The following is a 16,627-nucleotide window of genomic DNA, read 5'->3' on the forward strand; positions in this document are numbered from 1 at the left end:
CCTTACCTGTCTCTTTTGGGGGGCGGGTATGGATATTACTATCGACCCCAATTTGCTTTAGGATTAGAAACCACGCAAAAGTTACATGTCAAAAAATAATGGTGAACTTCGGCCAAGGGAGACGTCCTAGAAGGACCCCGTGCACGTTTTGCAAATCAGGCAGCCCTGCTCCTGGCTTCACTTCTCCAATGCCCTCCTCCAACTGAAAAGGGGATGTGAGCCCAAGGTGGATGCGAGCCCCCCACCCTCGGGGTCTTTGTTCCTGAAGAGACAGGTGCCTGTGGTGGTCTCAGTCTGGCTGTCTGAAGCTTTACCCAGAGCCAAAGGCATCAACCGCTCTATCTCAGTTGCAAAATCTAATTTCGAAATGTGTATTTATCTAAAATAAAGGGAATACTGCATTAAGCGTGAATTAACATTTTTCTCTTCAGAATATGGTATCGAGAACATACTAATGGGAGAGCGGATATGAAAATGTGAGAACGAAGAACAATCGAAGGGGCGCCAGGTCCGGCTGACTGCTCGGGAAGACAAACACAGCAATTACACGCAAAGCTTTCTGTGCACGTGAAGGTTACAATGCCGTCTGAAGGTCTTTGTCAAACCAGTTAAAATACGAATATGAAAACCGAGGAAGTGAAAACGTGTGGTGCCGAGTCCCACAGATGTCCCTGGAACAAACCCCGTACAAACATTTCTACTCAACGCTTTATTTCTCCAGCACCGATGGTAACCGAGGGCTAACAACTGTCAAATGTGTGGCGGAACGCTGACGAGCAGGGTCCCGCCACCGGTGGGGGAGTCGGAGACGGTAAGAGTGGTCCATGGCCTCTTACGAGAGTTATCTGTATTCGGTCAGCCCAACAACTGTCACTTCCTCAGGGATGCCTGTCTCTGCATCCTCTCCCGACACGTCCGCACCCGTTACGTGCCTGCAAAGCCCAGATACTTCTCCTTCCTCGGCACTTAGCGCAAAGCCACATCACGGTGTGGAATCACGTGGTACAGCCACACGGTCATGAGTGATGAGCCGAGTGCCACCTCCACTGGACCACAGGCTCCAGAAAATGCTGGGTCCTCTGTTTCTCCCAGAACGCGGAATGAGTGACAGGGCAGAGCACAGCTTGGCCGTAGCCAAACATTTGCCACATTCGCCAAAGCTCTAGGCCAATGGCAGCCAGTTTCTTCAAATACGAGATCCTCTTACGTGTGTGTGTGTGTGTGTGTGTTTTGTCGTAGGCTAAAAAAATTTTTTTATAGGCTTTTTCATTGTGGCATTACACAATGTAAGATTCACCACTACGACCATTTTTAGTGTAAAATTCATCGATATTAAGTCCATTCACACTGCTGTTGGACCATCAACAGCACCTATCTTTAAAAAAAGGCCCCTTTTAATGTTAAAAACTTTCAAGGAATTCCTAAGCACAGGCCACATGCTTACACCCTCAAACACACGAGACAACAATTTTATTTTAGCGCGTTATTCAAAAACCATATAGAATGACGGAGTGAGCACCGTGACTTCAGTGACACTTTTAATGGCTCTGTACCACAACAACGACACTTATTTTACATACATTGGAAGGATGGCGACACCTCTACACGGGGGACCACAGATGACTCGGCCAAGACACAGGGCCTGGCACCCATGTGGACCTGCAGACCCCTGCAGCCGCTCAGGAGCCCACACCCTGGGGACTGCGGTCCTCTTTTCCCAACCTGAAGGACAAGACCCTGCCACAGTGAAGGAAGGGAGGTGACCGTGACCTACAACATGCTTACACTGCCCACACCCCAGAGTTCTTTCTCCCACCACTAATGGGGCGGGAATGCTGAGAAATGTGATGTTTTATGCTCACGCATAGCTGCATACATGTGTGGGGAATGACAGATTGCGAGTCTCAGTTTCTTTAGTGGGCAAACGTAACATGGGACCTTGCTGCCATACACAAGAGTCAAGTCCGTTAGCCAGGAACTTGGGTTTGCGCCTCAATAAACCCACGTACCTTTACGTGATGTTTTCCTTAACTGTTTTTACACTAACATGCTATCTTAATCATATTCTCCAAAGACTTAGTTTAAATGTCACTTCCCAGATTAAGCCCTTCCCCAGTTTTCCCTGGCAGCGTCACCGGTTACTTGTCACATGGCACTCGGTTTGCATCTGTTCTCGTCTGCATTTCTGTGGAGCTGTGGCTTTGTCCGTCTCCCTACACTCCCGGGACGTAGCTGGAACGTATCAGGGTTTGTTAATTGACCCAACACATCCCCACACTTCTGGGGACATGGCTTTGGGTGGAGAGAGTCAAGTTCACGGTTTTCCATGCCCGAGATTAGATTTTATTAGTGTCAGGTGGTTAGACGTGGGGGAGAGAATATCATGCTGAATGAAAAATGAAGAAGGAGGGAAGGAGGAAAGGAGGGAGGCGAATTTGCTCAGCTCGGAAGACACCATCTGAATCCAGGGCAGAGACCGGCGAGGCTCACGGCCCTTGAGAAAAGAGGATGGCAGAGCGTGGTTCTCCCTGAGGTCCTCCCGGGGGAGGCATCTGAGGTCGGCAAAAAGCTAAGGTCCGCACATTCCAGACAGCCTGGTTCTCAGAGGGCGTGACATCAGTAGTCAAGTAAAATTCACAGAGGATCGACAACGGGTATTTTAAGAGCGGTGGAAATGGACGATCGCGAGAGAGGCCCAAAACGACGGTCCGGTTGTTCAGTAAGAACGCTGCGCCTGTGTACTTTCGGAATTTGTCTTTCTGTTTTGGTGCTATTGTATTTATTTATTAAAAGTCCATTAATTGAGCTGAATGATTAGTTTTTGTTTTTGTTTTTGGTTTCTTTTTTTAGGCAAGGCAACCCTTGGTTGACCTCACAGATTACAAGGACCTTGTCAGTTTATAATCCCTTATTTGTTTGTTTGTTTATTTTTTTACACCTACAGCACCTGGTCTTCCTAGGGGGTCTCCCATCCAAGTACTAACCAAGTCTGACTCTGCTTAGCTTCCGAGATCAGACGGGATCGGGCTCGTTCAGGGTGGCGTGGCCGTAGACTGAATGATTAATTTGTGAGGATGAGTTTTAAAAACCAAACCTAATTCTGAGGTGATGGAGTGCCGAAAATTCTTAGTAGCCCAAAGCCAAGAGACCTTGGTCTGTGACCCGGCCTTGCCCAGAAGCCCCAGCTCACGAGGTGACAGAGAACAAAAGAGATGGGCAAACCAGAAATGGCGGGAGACCTGGCACTGAACCTCAATGGCTGATGACGGCACAAAAGAGAGAAAACTAACGTCGAGTACCTTCTGATGAAAGCAAATGCTACAAAACAGTCATGACCAAAAAAAAAAAAGAAAAAAAAATCAAGCTTGAATCTGACCAAGCATTTAGATATAATTTCTAATTTTTAGGCAATACGAGCATTAGGAAGGAGGTACAGGAAAACTGTGTATTATGCCACAGGGATGCAAACAGCAAAATCCAGCCCGAAGGAAACAGAGAGACATTTCTTCACTAAGGAAGTTGCAAGGGGGAGAAAAAGAGAAATGGAGGGCGGTCCCATTGATTTTTGCAATGTGTGGCTTCCATCTGGATCCCGATTCAAGGAATCTATTAAAGTATGGCATTCGTGAGACTATTGGCAGTTTGAACAGTAATTAGTTATTTGACGATGTTACGGAGTTGTTAATTTTTTTAGGTGTGGGTACTGCAGTTTTATTTTTAAAAGATCTTTCTCTTTTAGAGATACCTGCTGAAACACGAAGAGATGAAAATGATATGGCTTCTAGCATTCGCTTCAAATAAGACTGGGGGGAGGTGTAGGGAGTGTGTGACAAACTGACCACGAGTTGACAGCTGTCGAAGACGATGGTAGGTATCACTACGCTGTCTTTCTGCTTTAGTAGGTGTTTGGAAATTTTAATGGAAATTCTCCATTAAAAACTAAACGACAAAAACTAAAATAACAGAAGGACATAATACATCGCTTCCGAGGTCATTAATTCAAAATCTTACAATGTCTCCCTCCTCAAGATGGAATAAACCACTTCCCAAAACTTATTTTGGTAGCACTTATCCAACGTTGATCTTTTCCGAGGGGCATCACAGAAGGGACCCCCCACGCTTCTTCCCACTCAGACAGGCTTTGCTGGCAAACACCTCGCCTGCTGAGCGGAGCCCAGAGCCCGCACCTGCTCCTCTCTACTTTCGAGTTTCCTCCCCCGAATCAAAGACCACTGGTGTCCCGACCCGTCCAGAGGGGCTCTGTCCCGTTGAGTGACCTTACAGGGGTGTCGAGCATTTCCATCGGAAAAGAGAAAGGCCCCTGTTTGTGCTTTCCACACTGTGGGACATTTCAACCGCCCCGCCCTCCCCTAAGAAAACACAATTTCTAAAAGGCCCTTGTGTCCCTATGTACCTGAGTCGGAGAGGAAGGCCAGTGACTTCCAGCTCAGTCGTAAACATCTTGGTGTATACTAGCTACATTTACACTTTCTAGTCTCTTCACACTGCGCCTTTCTGTAATCCTAAGAGAAGGGATGGCCATACACGACCGGACACACAGTTAGACCTGTCTACAGAGAGTCTTCTGTATCAAAAGGGTTTTATTTGTGGGATACAGGGGGCCCATTTAATAAATCACTTTCTACTCCACCATTTCACTGCTTAAAAAAAAATCCCAAGTGTGCCCCATGCAGGTAGGGCTTCACTAACTGAAAAAGCTCCAAATTATTACCACCCTCGGAGATATTTCAATAAACACGCAACCCAGCGACACCACGAGAGTGAATGTGAGATTATGCAATTTGTCTAATATCTCATCGGCCTTGATCAAGGTGCTATTTCAATGTCTTTTAATTAATAATACAACAGTTCAGTACATGGGCTGGAATCTGAGCGGTGTGAGATTGAATCCTAGGTCCCTTATTTACAACATAGGAACCTTAGTCTAAGCCTCAATCACCTTTTAGGCCAAATAGGGATAAATAACACCAATATGCCTCAGAGAACTGAGCAATGAATGGCACAGAGCCCTCGCGGTTATTAAAATTGCTAGCATCATTATTCCTGGGATTAGATAAGATGAAAAAGGCTGTCATCTTTCATAAGTTTCAGGAACCGGAACTGAGCTCCGGGTGTTTTCCCGGAAGCACCCCTCGCAGTGACACTAATTAAAGCTTTAATTTAAAAATGCTTCCGACTGTAACTAGCAAGCCGTATTACAGAAGGCAGGAAAACACATTACAAAGAGTGATCGCCCTTCTCTCTTAAAAATAATAAGCCGAACGTTATTTCGATGACTTTAATTCTTAATATGTAACTTGGAGGCGACCTTTTAATGGAATGGCAGGATGTGATAAGAACCCACATTAAAAAACTAAACAAAACCAAAAAAACGCCACCACAAACTCCTCAAGTCTTGAAACTACAGTGTTTTTGCTCATAAGGCACGTTTGTGTGGACCTGACGCGGGGTTCCGCGTCATCGGCCAGGATCTTTGACAGCATGCACGTCTACTCTGAGTACTTAAAGAATTTTCAGGCCTGAGCTACCATTATCGGGGTCTCTCGTCACCACGATGCAGGACGATGAGAGCGCGCTGCCCTGTCCCCATGGGCCTCTGGTGACAGTGCCCTTCTGAGCTGGGGGTGAGACCTGAAACGCCGCTGAAGCGATTTGCCCACCACCAGCAAGCAGCACATGGCGGCGGGCACCCTCCTTAGCCCGAACCAAAGAAACGCGGAGTTCTGGAGCTCCCCACGTCTGACACGGCTTTCTCTCTTTGGATTTCGTCTGTGCCCGCTTGGGCTCGACTTAGGGAGATCTAAGGAGATCACAGGCATCACAGGTCTGCACGTGCATTGCTTCTCCCCAAGAGTCTCCCCAGGCACGAGGGGCCACCAGGGTCCCGGGGTCTGAATCGTCCTGGAAATACAGCCTGGCCATCTGGACGACCCACAGGGATCATCGAACTTCTGGTGGAAGCTGGAGCCTGCTTGGTGCCTGCCCCAGCTCGCCCGCAGGTACGAACGGATGCTGGTCTTTCATCCTCTCTGGCTTTCTGATAAGAAGAGTGAGCGCCACCCAGACCCTAAGCGACCTGTGCAGACGGCCGCTCATTCGAAAGGACCCAACGGTTGCCCTTTCATTTTATTCAGTTACCCATAGAAATTTCCTTAAAACAATGTATGCTGATTTTCACCCAAAATATCGGTGAGGGGGTGGGGGGATCTCACAATTCAGAGAAGGACAGAGTAGCTCCACTGAGTTAAAGGTGCTAGCGAGTAAGACGCTGTGTAGTGGCCGATGACATGAAATATGAAGGTAGATCCAAATCTGGAAGAATGTTCCAGCAATGTTATTAAAAATGAAAAATGCTTTGAGAGAATCTGCCCTATTTGCAGCTGGCTTTGCACACGTCAGTGAGGCTCATTTCTCTGCCACATCGACCAGTCCTAAGGACAAATGCAGTGTTTGAACAGTAGACAGGAAACTGCAATTAAATTCAGCTACAAAGTTCATTTTAAGTGGACAAAAGTACGAGACATGGAAGATGCCACCTTCACTCACCTGTTTCTGGATTACATTCTACTTTGTTGGCATTTTTACTTTTTTCGTTCTGATATGTCCCACTAAGTGTGCATGTGATGTCCAGGAGACATTTGGTGCACATGTGGGGGAACCTCCCTGCCCCACCCCTGGGGCTGTCCCCATCAGCCAGCCAGCTCCTCGCCCCCCGCCGGCCAGCCTCCCTCCGCTGGCTCTTCTTCCCGGCCAGCAACATGCTTGGACCTTTTCATCAGAGCCAGCCCTGAACACATGCCCACCTCTGGCGACCGTCTCCCTCCGACTCCCACCTCACCTGGGTTCTTCGGTGAGTGACCTGTGCTTCCTGTCCTCCCTCTCCCCTAATTCCTTCTTCGACCACCTGCAAGCTGACTTCTCTGTCACCACTAAAAAAGTGCCCTTAGGGGTCCCAGGGACTTTCCAAACCACAAATATGGTGGCCATTTGCCAACACGCTTCTTTTGGGACATTTCGGCCTCAGTGACACGCTGCTGATTACTCCCTTCTTGGTACTTGAATCATTCCACTCGCAACGTTTCTCCTCCTGCCTCTTTAGATATTCCTTTTCTAGGTCCTTCATCAGACCCACATACTCACTTATGAGACATTCAATAAAGGGTGCATACCCAAAACATATAAAGAAGTCACATGGCTCAACACCAAAACAACAAACAATCCAATTAAAAGATGGGCAGAGGGCCTGAATAGATATTTCTCCAAAGAGGACACACAGATGGGCCAATAGACACATGAAAAGATGCTCCAGGTCACTAATCATCAGAGAAATGCAAATTAAAACCACCATGACATATCATTTCACACCCGTAGAATGACCATCACTAATAAAGCAAAGAACAACTGTTGGCGAGGACGTGGGGAAAAGGGAGCCTTCGTGCACTGTTGGTGGGATTGCAAATTGGTAGAGCCACTATGGAAGGCAGTGTGGAGATGTCTCAAAAAATTAAAAATGGATCTACCTTTTGACCCAGTAATTGCACTTCTGGGCATTTAGCCCAAGAAAACCAAAACAATAATTCATAAAGATCTATGCGCCCCTATGTTCACGGCAGCACAATTTACAATAGCCGAGATATGAAAGCAACCTAAGTACCCATCAACAGACGCTTGCATAAAGAAATTATGGTTCATATATACAATGGAATATTACTCAGCCATAACAACAACAACAAAAAAAAATGAAATCCTACCATTTGCAATGACATGGATGGACTTAGAGAGTGTTTTATGCCGAGCGAAATAAGTCAGACAAAGGAAGCTAAACACCATATAATTTCACTTAAATGCGGACTCTAAGGAACAAAAAAGAACAAACTAATCGAAAACAGACTCGCAAATGTAGAGGACAATCTGGTGATGGCCAGGGGAAGGAAGGTTGAGGGGCTGGAAGAAAGGGGGTGAAGGGTTAAAGAAGTACAAATCAGTAGTTGATAGATGGTCCCGGGGATGCGGAGCACGGCAGAGGGGACGCAGTCGGCAGTAAGGTAAGGGCTGTGTGTAGAGCCAGAGGGAAGAGAGAGTCATCAGGGGGATTGTTCCATAAACTACATAAATGTCTAACCAATGTACTGCAGACTTGAAACTAATTAAAAAAATCACCTAACGCAACATGTCTTAGTATTATTCTTAGCATGGCCTGCAGAATTCAAAACTTGTGCTGGTTAGGTTACTACAACACTAAAGACCGCTGCCGCCTAAAATCGTACCAAGGACTTTCAGTAACGTCAAAATGCAAAACGCCGTGTGGAAACATAGCAATATTACATCACGGTGGATGTAGGAATGGACTTAGGTGCTAATTTCTATGTCATATCACTGAACTGATTTTTACTGGCATTTTCCGTCACTTTAAAATATGATGATCTATTTCCAAATGAGGTTGTGTGTTAAAAAATTATGTCTATAAAGGGTAAAAAGAAGCCCTTTTTACCCGGAAACTAGACTGAAAACAACTTCAGGAATAACCTTCTTCTGGTTTCATACTTTCCAAAAGAAGAAACTTTGATAATCTCATAAAAGTGACGGCCTTATTGTAGATGAATTGAATTGGCTACCATTAAGTTGGAATAGAAAGCCCTTGGTTCTCCTTCATTATTTCATGCTACTTTTCACATGGTTTATTTGCTATAAGGTTCAGTCAAACTTTTACCACCGTGGTGCATTAAATTTCATTTCTCACCTGAAAAAGTCCCTTTTAACAGCTGCAAAAGAAAGGCTTTTTATCTATGACTCCAAGAAGATTCACATTAAGGAAAACTAACTACGAGTTGGATGGTGTACAGAAAAAAGCAGCTAAATGACACCTTTCAACAATTCTCTGGTTTTAGCTACTGTTACTATATTGTTTCTGGGTTGAGTTTTCAGATTTCCGGTGAATGCCTACAAGATTAAGCAAGAAGGGCCAGGCTGGGCTGCTATGCTAAGAAAGAACTATTTAAAAGTTCCTTATTTATCTATAATTTGGAAGCTAAGCCAGTACTTTGTCAAGGGTAGCATAAATATCACTTTGATTATCGCGACACTCAGTAGGGAACTGAATCTAGAAATCATGTTTATTCTCTTTACGTTACCCTTATCAGGTCTGTGGAAGCCAGAGAGGCCTCTATTTAAAGAGGAGTTTGGCTAAACACACTAGCTAGCTGTCCTTTTGGAAGCTCACTTGAATCCGCAAGGCAGGGAGCCAATAAAGCTGGAGTTTCTGCCATTGACACGGCCGTAGTCAACAGACATGCAACGCAGGAAGACTGGCACACACGACAGTGCAGGAAAGCCACCAACTTGCAGGTTTGGTCATACCGAAACGTTACGAAGTATCACGTGGTTGAAGCTGGTGAGTGGCTACGGGGCCGTGAGCATGGCTAATTAGAGGTTTTACGGAAATCCACCATGGAAAGATCCACACTGAACGAGAGGCCGTGAGTCCATCCTGCAATTACTGCGGAGTTTCTTAATTCACAGATTCCTTAAATATTAAGAAGCGTCCCGGTTAAAGGAGCTGATCATTTCTGATATCTAGACGTCTTTAGATGACTCGGGTATCTGAAGAGGTGAAACATAAGACTATGGCTGAATGACCAACCTCCATATGGGCCAGCGGCGAAAAACAAAGCTCTTTGATAACTTCAAGTAGACTGTACCCTAACCTCTCACCACGCCTGGTCTAAAATCACAAGAGGCGCCACCGGGCTGAATGTGCAGTTCACGTGCCAAAGGCCTTGCTTGCTTGGAGCCACAATCGAATTCACTAAAACTACTAGAACAGCTCGTCATATATAGTTTGGTGTCATCATTATAGCACGGTGTCCTGCTCAACTACGGGGTTAGTGAGAGTTGTCCCGATGCCAACCCCGTGACATCGGCGCCCAGGAAGAGCTGGAATCCTAAGACACAGGGCCAAGGAATGAAGGTTTGTCAACAGACGTTACTGCCCGACCCTGGCACGACGTCAGCGCGCAGTTCTGCTGGCAGTAGCTGAGCGCCGGGCCTTTCGATGCCGGAGCCACCACAGCTGTTTGCACAGGCCCGGGCTTATGGCCTGACACAGCTCATTACAGGTCCCTGGCATGTGCTGCGAGGGAGAGTGGCATCCTGCATTCTCTAAAGAATTCTCTTGCGTACCAAGAAAATATGTCATGTTGCTTCTAGTTTAGAAATTCCCTGTTTCTTTTATGGTGGCGAACCAGCGGGATCACGTTACGCTGCTGTCAAGCCTGCATTCCGGTGTAACGCGCGGCTGGCGTCTTTGTGAAGACGTGTCTCTCACCCTGCGCCCGTGCCCCAAGCGCCACGCAGGGACGTCCATGAGAGCCCGCCTGTGTGTGGTCATGGGCTATTCTGTGAGCAGGGCTACCAGGCTCAGGCACTCCCAACAACAAAACCTCCATGTCCACGTCACCTTTCCTTAAACCCAGGACACCGGAGGGAGGTCACGGGCTCTGCTAAAGGACAAGAAAGTTAGGCCTGCTTTCTTCTTCTGAAGTTACGCACATCTTTGCCTTATTCCGAGTTTCAATCAAAGGAGAGAAATAATGACTTGCTTCTAAGTCTTAGGTGAGTTAGAAGTTACTCCTCTTCTTCCCATTGACATTTGATGCCAACAGACTGTGGATCCAGACAAAACCCAACACCCGACTCAGCTCCCACCGCAGCTCATCGCAAGGACAATGGACACTTAAACCACGGTGGCGTCACTGAGACATGTCGTATACACCCAGAGGCGTGGACAGTCAATGCTTATATTTCGTTCGTTATGTACGGTAGAGGTAAAACTGGGTCTGACCGTCGACATGTCATAGAAAGCAATGATGGGTCACGTTTAAGTGACTTTTAGAAGCACAGGCTAGGGGCAGGGCTATCCTGACAAGCCACATTTCTTGTGTTTTGGTCGAATTATAGGAAGGATGGTGAACAAAAGAGGTAGCCGAGAAGTGTGTCTGAAATGTCCAGTTACAAGATATAAATCGTGGGATGCAATGTGCCGCATGGCGACTATAATTAAAACCACTGTAGTGTATATTTGAAAGTTGCTAACAGAGTGTACATCTTAAAAGTTCTCATCACGAGGAAAAAAACGGAACGATGTGAGGCGGTGGATGGTAACTAAATTTACTGTGGTGATCATTTTGCATTGTATATAAATATCAAATCATTGTATACTTGAAATTAACAAATGTTATATGTCACTTAAATTTAATAAAATAGGAGAACTATTAGTTTGATTTGATGACTAATTTTAAGGAAATAAGATGTTTCTCCTTCTGAGGTTTTTAACAAATATAAAGATATGAATAGGGGGAAAAAAAGATAATTCTTGAGATTTCCTAAACTTGCTTTACTTAGTTGAACAATCTAGGCTTTCACACGTGACCTGGCATGACGGTGTTCCTGCTTGTCCCCAAGACCCCTACCCTCTGTGACACTGTCTTGGAAAGGCTTTGAAACCCACTCTGTGTAGACTCACTTCAAATCCCTGGTTTTATTTCCTGCGTGCTCATGATTTATAGCGGGGTAATCCTTAAGTGTGTTGCTGGAGACACAGCAAGATCATGGGAGTGCTGTCTTCTCTTGCACACTTTCATTTGCCTCTGCCATCTCTCGGAGCACAAATCCCTAAAGGAACCAGACCGGGTCTGCTCGCGCCAATGTTGGCCATGCCCCACCCCTTGCTATGGCCAAGTTCAGGACGAGCACCAGACAGCCACAGTGACTGGCAATGGCCAGCTGCCAACCGCCCTGCTCAAGCCTCCGTCCCTTTGGAATAACAACAAAGAGGGGCAGTACCAGGCTGACCACCGAAGAAGTCTCCCGGAGGTGTGATTAGTGGGTGCCAGAGCCTCGGTGACAAGGAGGATGATCATGATGACAACTGAGCACCTAGAGGTGCTAAGCATTGCATCAGGTGCTCCACACATCACCTCTAAATCTTCGGCCACTCCACGAGCTAGGTCTGTTACCCACCTGTGCAAAGGAGAAAAGAGCCAGGCCAGCTGGTGGGCCCAAGGCTACCCAAGGCCACTCAAGGCTGAAGAGGCGACTCGGGATTCAAATTCAGATTGGGCTGAATGCAAAGCTGTTTTGTCTTTAGCGCTATCAATTCTTGTCCATTAAATTTACAAAGTCAAGATTATGGGAGCTCCTGAATTTTGAAAAGTTGATGAGTCTTGTCTTTGGAATTTGAGAAGATGATTGCCTGTGACACGGTGACAGATGCTATATAGACTCATAGATAAAGGGAGCGTAGATTTTAAGACCGCGTCCCACTGCTAAGCATCAACCTGACCCCCTCTTCACACACAGGTCTGGTGAAGGGGAGGGCAGGTGACCATATCAGTGAATAATGAGGTGCTCTCAGATGCCTCGAGGCTGAAGGCCGAGAACCAAGGGACTGCAGAGCACCCGTGCTGAGGAGGACAAAGGACAGAACAGAGTCCACCACTATGAGTTTAGAAGTTGGCCAGACGACCTTCGGAAACACACACGTCCCTCAAACACTTTCTTTTGAAACTACTATATTAATATTATTTCATCCATTCACCCATCTATCCTTTCATTCACTCAAATACTCACTTGTTTATTAAAAAAAAAAATTTACCATCTACTATATATAAAGCAGAATAGAGGGTTTCTTCAACTTAAAAAAAAAAATCTGTGCCCCCACACTTCCACCCACCATAAAAATACACATTGTACACTATAGTCTGGTATGCAAACATAAAACTTGACATATCAAAAGACGACATTTCCCCTTAAAACCTATCATGTACCCTGATGTTTTCTATGCTCATCTATTCTCATACTCCGGTTCAATGAAGCCAGTACAGTTTGCTTGAGAGAATCATGTGACGGTTTGGGCAGATGGACAGGTGTGTATATCTACATCTGCATAACCGCATGGACTCAGCAGGGAAGAAATCAAGTAAACCTTTTCAGATGGTGAGGTCTTTGAATTGGGGCTGAAAGACGGGCGGGATAGAGATGAATGGCATTTCAGGAAGAGAGGGGCAGTGTGCATGAATGCGCGATGGCAGGCAAGCACAGAACTGAGACGCGCATTCATAAAAGTATGTGGAGGACGGATGTTGGGTTGTAGCCACATGAGGAGTGAAAGGTATGAAATCAACATTTTTGACAAGGAAATGAAAGGGCCCGGGTTGTATTTAGGCAAGATTTATCAGCCAGGATCAGAAGAGGAAGAATCGGTAACGAACCTCTCGCTCTTCCTTTTATTCATTTTGGGGACATCCCACTCCGCCAATGGGAACTTCTGCTTGCACATAAGCCTCACAGCGCAAAGACCAATCCTGGCCTTATATGCATGAGGAACAAACCAAGAATTCTGTAGAGGACCTCGGCAGGATAATTGACTAAGGTAACTGAAAGTCTCACGTGCTATAAGCACTTAGAAACGTTAAATGGAATATAAGATTTTTTTTTTTAATGCAGAAATAAGTTCACGAGAAAGTGAGAGAGAGATGAAAAGCAGAAAGATATACGGCGACATAGTGGCTGCACAGGAGGACTATCGGTCTCATTATTCCGGAGACTTCTTTTGTTGTCCACTTGGGAACAGGAAACAAAGTTATGGGCCTTGAGAGGTGGGTCATACATAAAGTCTGGTCCTAAACAATGAGAAAATGGACTAGGGAAACATATGTCCTCTGGCAGAACAAGATGAAAAGATACCCCAATGACCCCGGCCTGGGTTCTAGGTCAAAACTACAACAGCAACAACATCCTCCCTGAGAATCTGGAACCCAGTCTCAAGTCTTACACGAGCTGGAGTTTATACTTATGTCACCTGTTAAGTGCAGAAACTCCCAAGCCAAGAAATTAATAATAGTTGGCCCCAGAGAGTAATAACTGTGAGGCTAATCTAGAAGAGAACATGCCCACACACACACACAAATGTATGTTTAAGGTGATCAAAGACATAAAATAGAAACTGAAAAAAGTAACAAAATGCACCTCACCTCCCCCGACAAATAGATTTTAAAAGAGAACCATACATTATTTCTACAGATGAAAAATGTAGTCACGTAAAATTCTCAATGGGCAGGTTAAACAACGAATTAGCATAGCCCAAGGGAGAATTAAGGAACTGAATATAGACCTGAGAAAATGATTCAGAATGAAGTAGTGAGAGACAAAGAGATAAAAATAATAAAAGAAAGGTTAAAAGATATGTAATATAGCATGAGAAGGCCCAATACACATCTGCTGGGAGTACCAGAAAAAAGAGAAGCAGGAAGGTGAAGGAATGATGATATTCAAAATTTTTAATTGCTAATAACTTTCCATAATTAATGAAAGATATAAACCTTCAATTCAAGAAGCATGAGACTCTCGAACAAGAAAATAAAATTAAATCCACATTCAAACACAGAGTAGTGAAACTTCAGAACACTACAAAGAAATAAACCATACAAGCATGCAGGCAAAAAAGCAAACGATCCATGAATAAATAAATCAACCACAGGTTTTTCAATAGCAGTTACAGAGGCAACGTAGAGGAATATACCGTCAAAAGTCTGCAGTGAAAGTAAATGTCAAACTAAAATTCTATTCCCAGCTCAACTATCACTGGGGAAGAAACAAAGCATCTTAGATAAATAAGACTGACGGATATTTGACTGACTCTTACCTAAAGAATGACCAAAAAATATACTTCTGTAAGAAGAAATTTTAAACCATAGAAGTATGAGGCAAGAGAGAAAAACATTCATTATATTATTTTCTGTACTTTATCTGTTTTGAAATAAAAAATATAAAAAAGGTGAAGATGACCCTATTTATCTTTTTAAAAACATTTTGCTTGGGAAAGGTGAAATAATGGTAAACTTGGACAAGAGCAAATGCCATCAAATGACTGCATAAAGCAACAAAAATAGAATAAAATTATTGATTAACCAATAAATATGAATATGACCTGAGCATCTTTGGGGTACAAATAACAATGCTGAATCAGGGAAATGAGTTTACAAGGAAAAAATATCTAAAATTTGATTTTGGTAGAACATTTTTCTTAGCTTTTTCTTCATTAAAGTTAGCTATTTGGCTACTCATAAATACGACTTTAATATTGTGTATAATTTATCCCACACAATCTAACTGATGGAGGCTCCTGAAGGAGTCAGTCTTTTAAAAATAAAACTGAAAAATACAGACTCCTGAGTATCACCATTAAAGAGAAATCTATACTTTCAATTTTTGAAAAAATTACCCTTGCTATTCCCCTGTAAGTTTAATTATGTTAAAGATGTAGAATGCAATTTTGTGATTTGACACAAACCCATGTAAATCTAGGCTTTTAAAGGATTCAGTGTCTTTCTAAACAAAGCTAAGTCGGCATGAGAACTAGGGGACATTTACCAAAATTCACTTTGAACGTACTATATGGACGTCGAAAATAACACTTCTTGCTATGGCTACAGAACACAATGCCGAATTCACATTTTTAGAATCAGGTAATGAGCCCTGAAACCCACTCACACTTACTGCCCCATAAGGAAGCAAATACATGGACAAAAATTACTAAGCGTTTTTCAGCAGACAAGAAATGGATGTGGCACGGAAGCTTACTTCTCTGCCAAAAATACGAGGGGAACAAATAGTCTCTTTTTAGAAAAAGCAGTGATACTAAAAATTGATTGAATACATTTCCTCAGCTAAAAACACAACGTCCGTCTCCGTGGCCATCAGCATCTAGTGGACTCCTCTGAGGCACGTCACGCAGACTGGCTGATGAAAAGAGGGTGGACACTGTTTCTTTTCCATTTTTTTTTGTCTGGGGACATTTAAGTTGACTCACAGAGAGGAACAAATAACATTGACTTCTAATTAAAAAACGCCGCGGCCCAGGTCGTTTTTCAGACAATGTTTACTCCAAGGAGAAATCTGCCACGCAGACAATTCCAAGCCGAGGAAAGATGACAGAGCTAAAGACCCAAACGACCTCCCTGCCTAAACTCCTCAATCACAGTATTTAGGCTATGATTTGGGAAACGGGGGGCTCGAAAGGCGTCAGGACCTGGCCTTCCGGGTGTCCCTTTAGAGCTGTGTACGACTTCCCGAGTCCTCGGGGATTCGCCGTGATGCGCACGCGGCACCAGCGCGCGCCGAGCTGCCGCCCACCTTTTCTAGGGGAAGGAATGCTCCAAGTTTTCTTTGCGCCTCGCCAGGATGCCCTCCCCGTGACCTCTGGGGCCAAGGAACAGGACAGCCCGTGCCCATGTGTTTTCGGAAGTCGGAGGAGACGATCTTACGTGAAGACCACGGGGACGGGCACTAGAGAGCGAACGGTTCGAGGGCAGGTCTGAGCCACTCAGCCTGAATTCAGATCAACTGTGTGCGACCCTGGGAATGACTCTGCCCTCTCGGTGCCAATCCTCCCGTCTGTACATGGGGCGTAAATAGTGCCTACCTAGGACCACTGTGAAAACTGAAGGAGACAGCAAGTTGTGACCAGTGCCTGGCGCGCAGTAAGCACCCCAGAAACGTCCGCTGTTGCTATTAGTTGTAAGAGTTTTTAGAAACATAAACACATGGG

The 16,627-nt window shown here is 44.9% G+C and overlaps 1 protein-coding gene and 1 pseudogene across 7 annotated transcripts in view; both read right to left on the minus strand.

Moving 5' to 3' along the window:
- Positions 1–16,627, minus strand: part of FRY (FRY microtubule binding protein) — a 320,056-nt gene that overhangs the window by 127,015 nt on the left and 176,414 nt on the right. The gene's annotated exons all lie outside the window — the stretch shown is intronic.
- LOC120603159 (uncharacterized) lies at positions 2,936–3,054 on the minus strand (annotated as a pseudogene).

Source organism: Pteropus medius, unplaced genomic scaffold (genome assembly GCF_902729225.1).
Source record: "Pteropus medius unplaced genomic scaffold, Ma_sr-lr_union100, whole genome shotgun sequence".
Taxonomy (NCBI): domain Eukaryota; kingdom Metazoa; phylum Chordata; class Mammalia; order Chiroptera; family Pteropodidae; genus Pteropus; species Pteropus medius.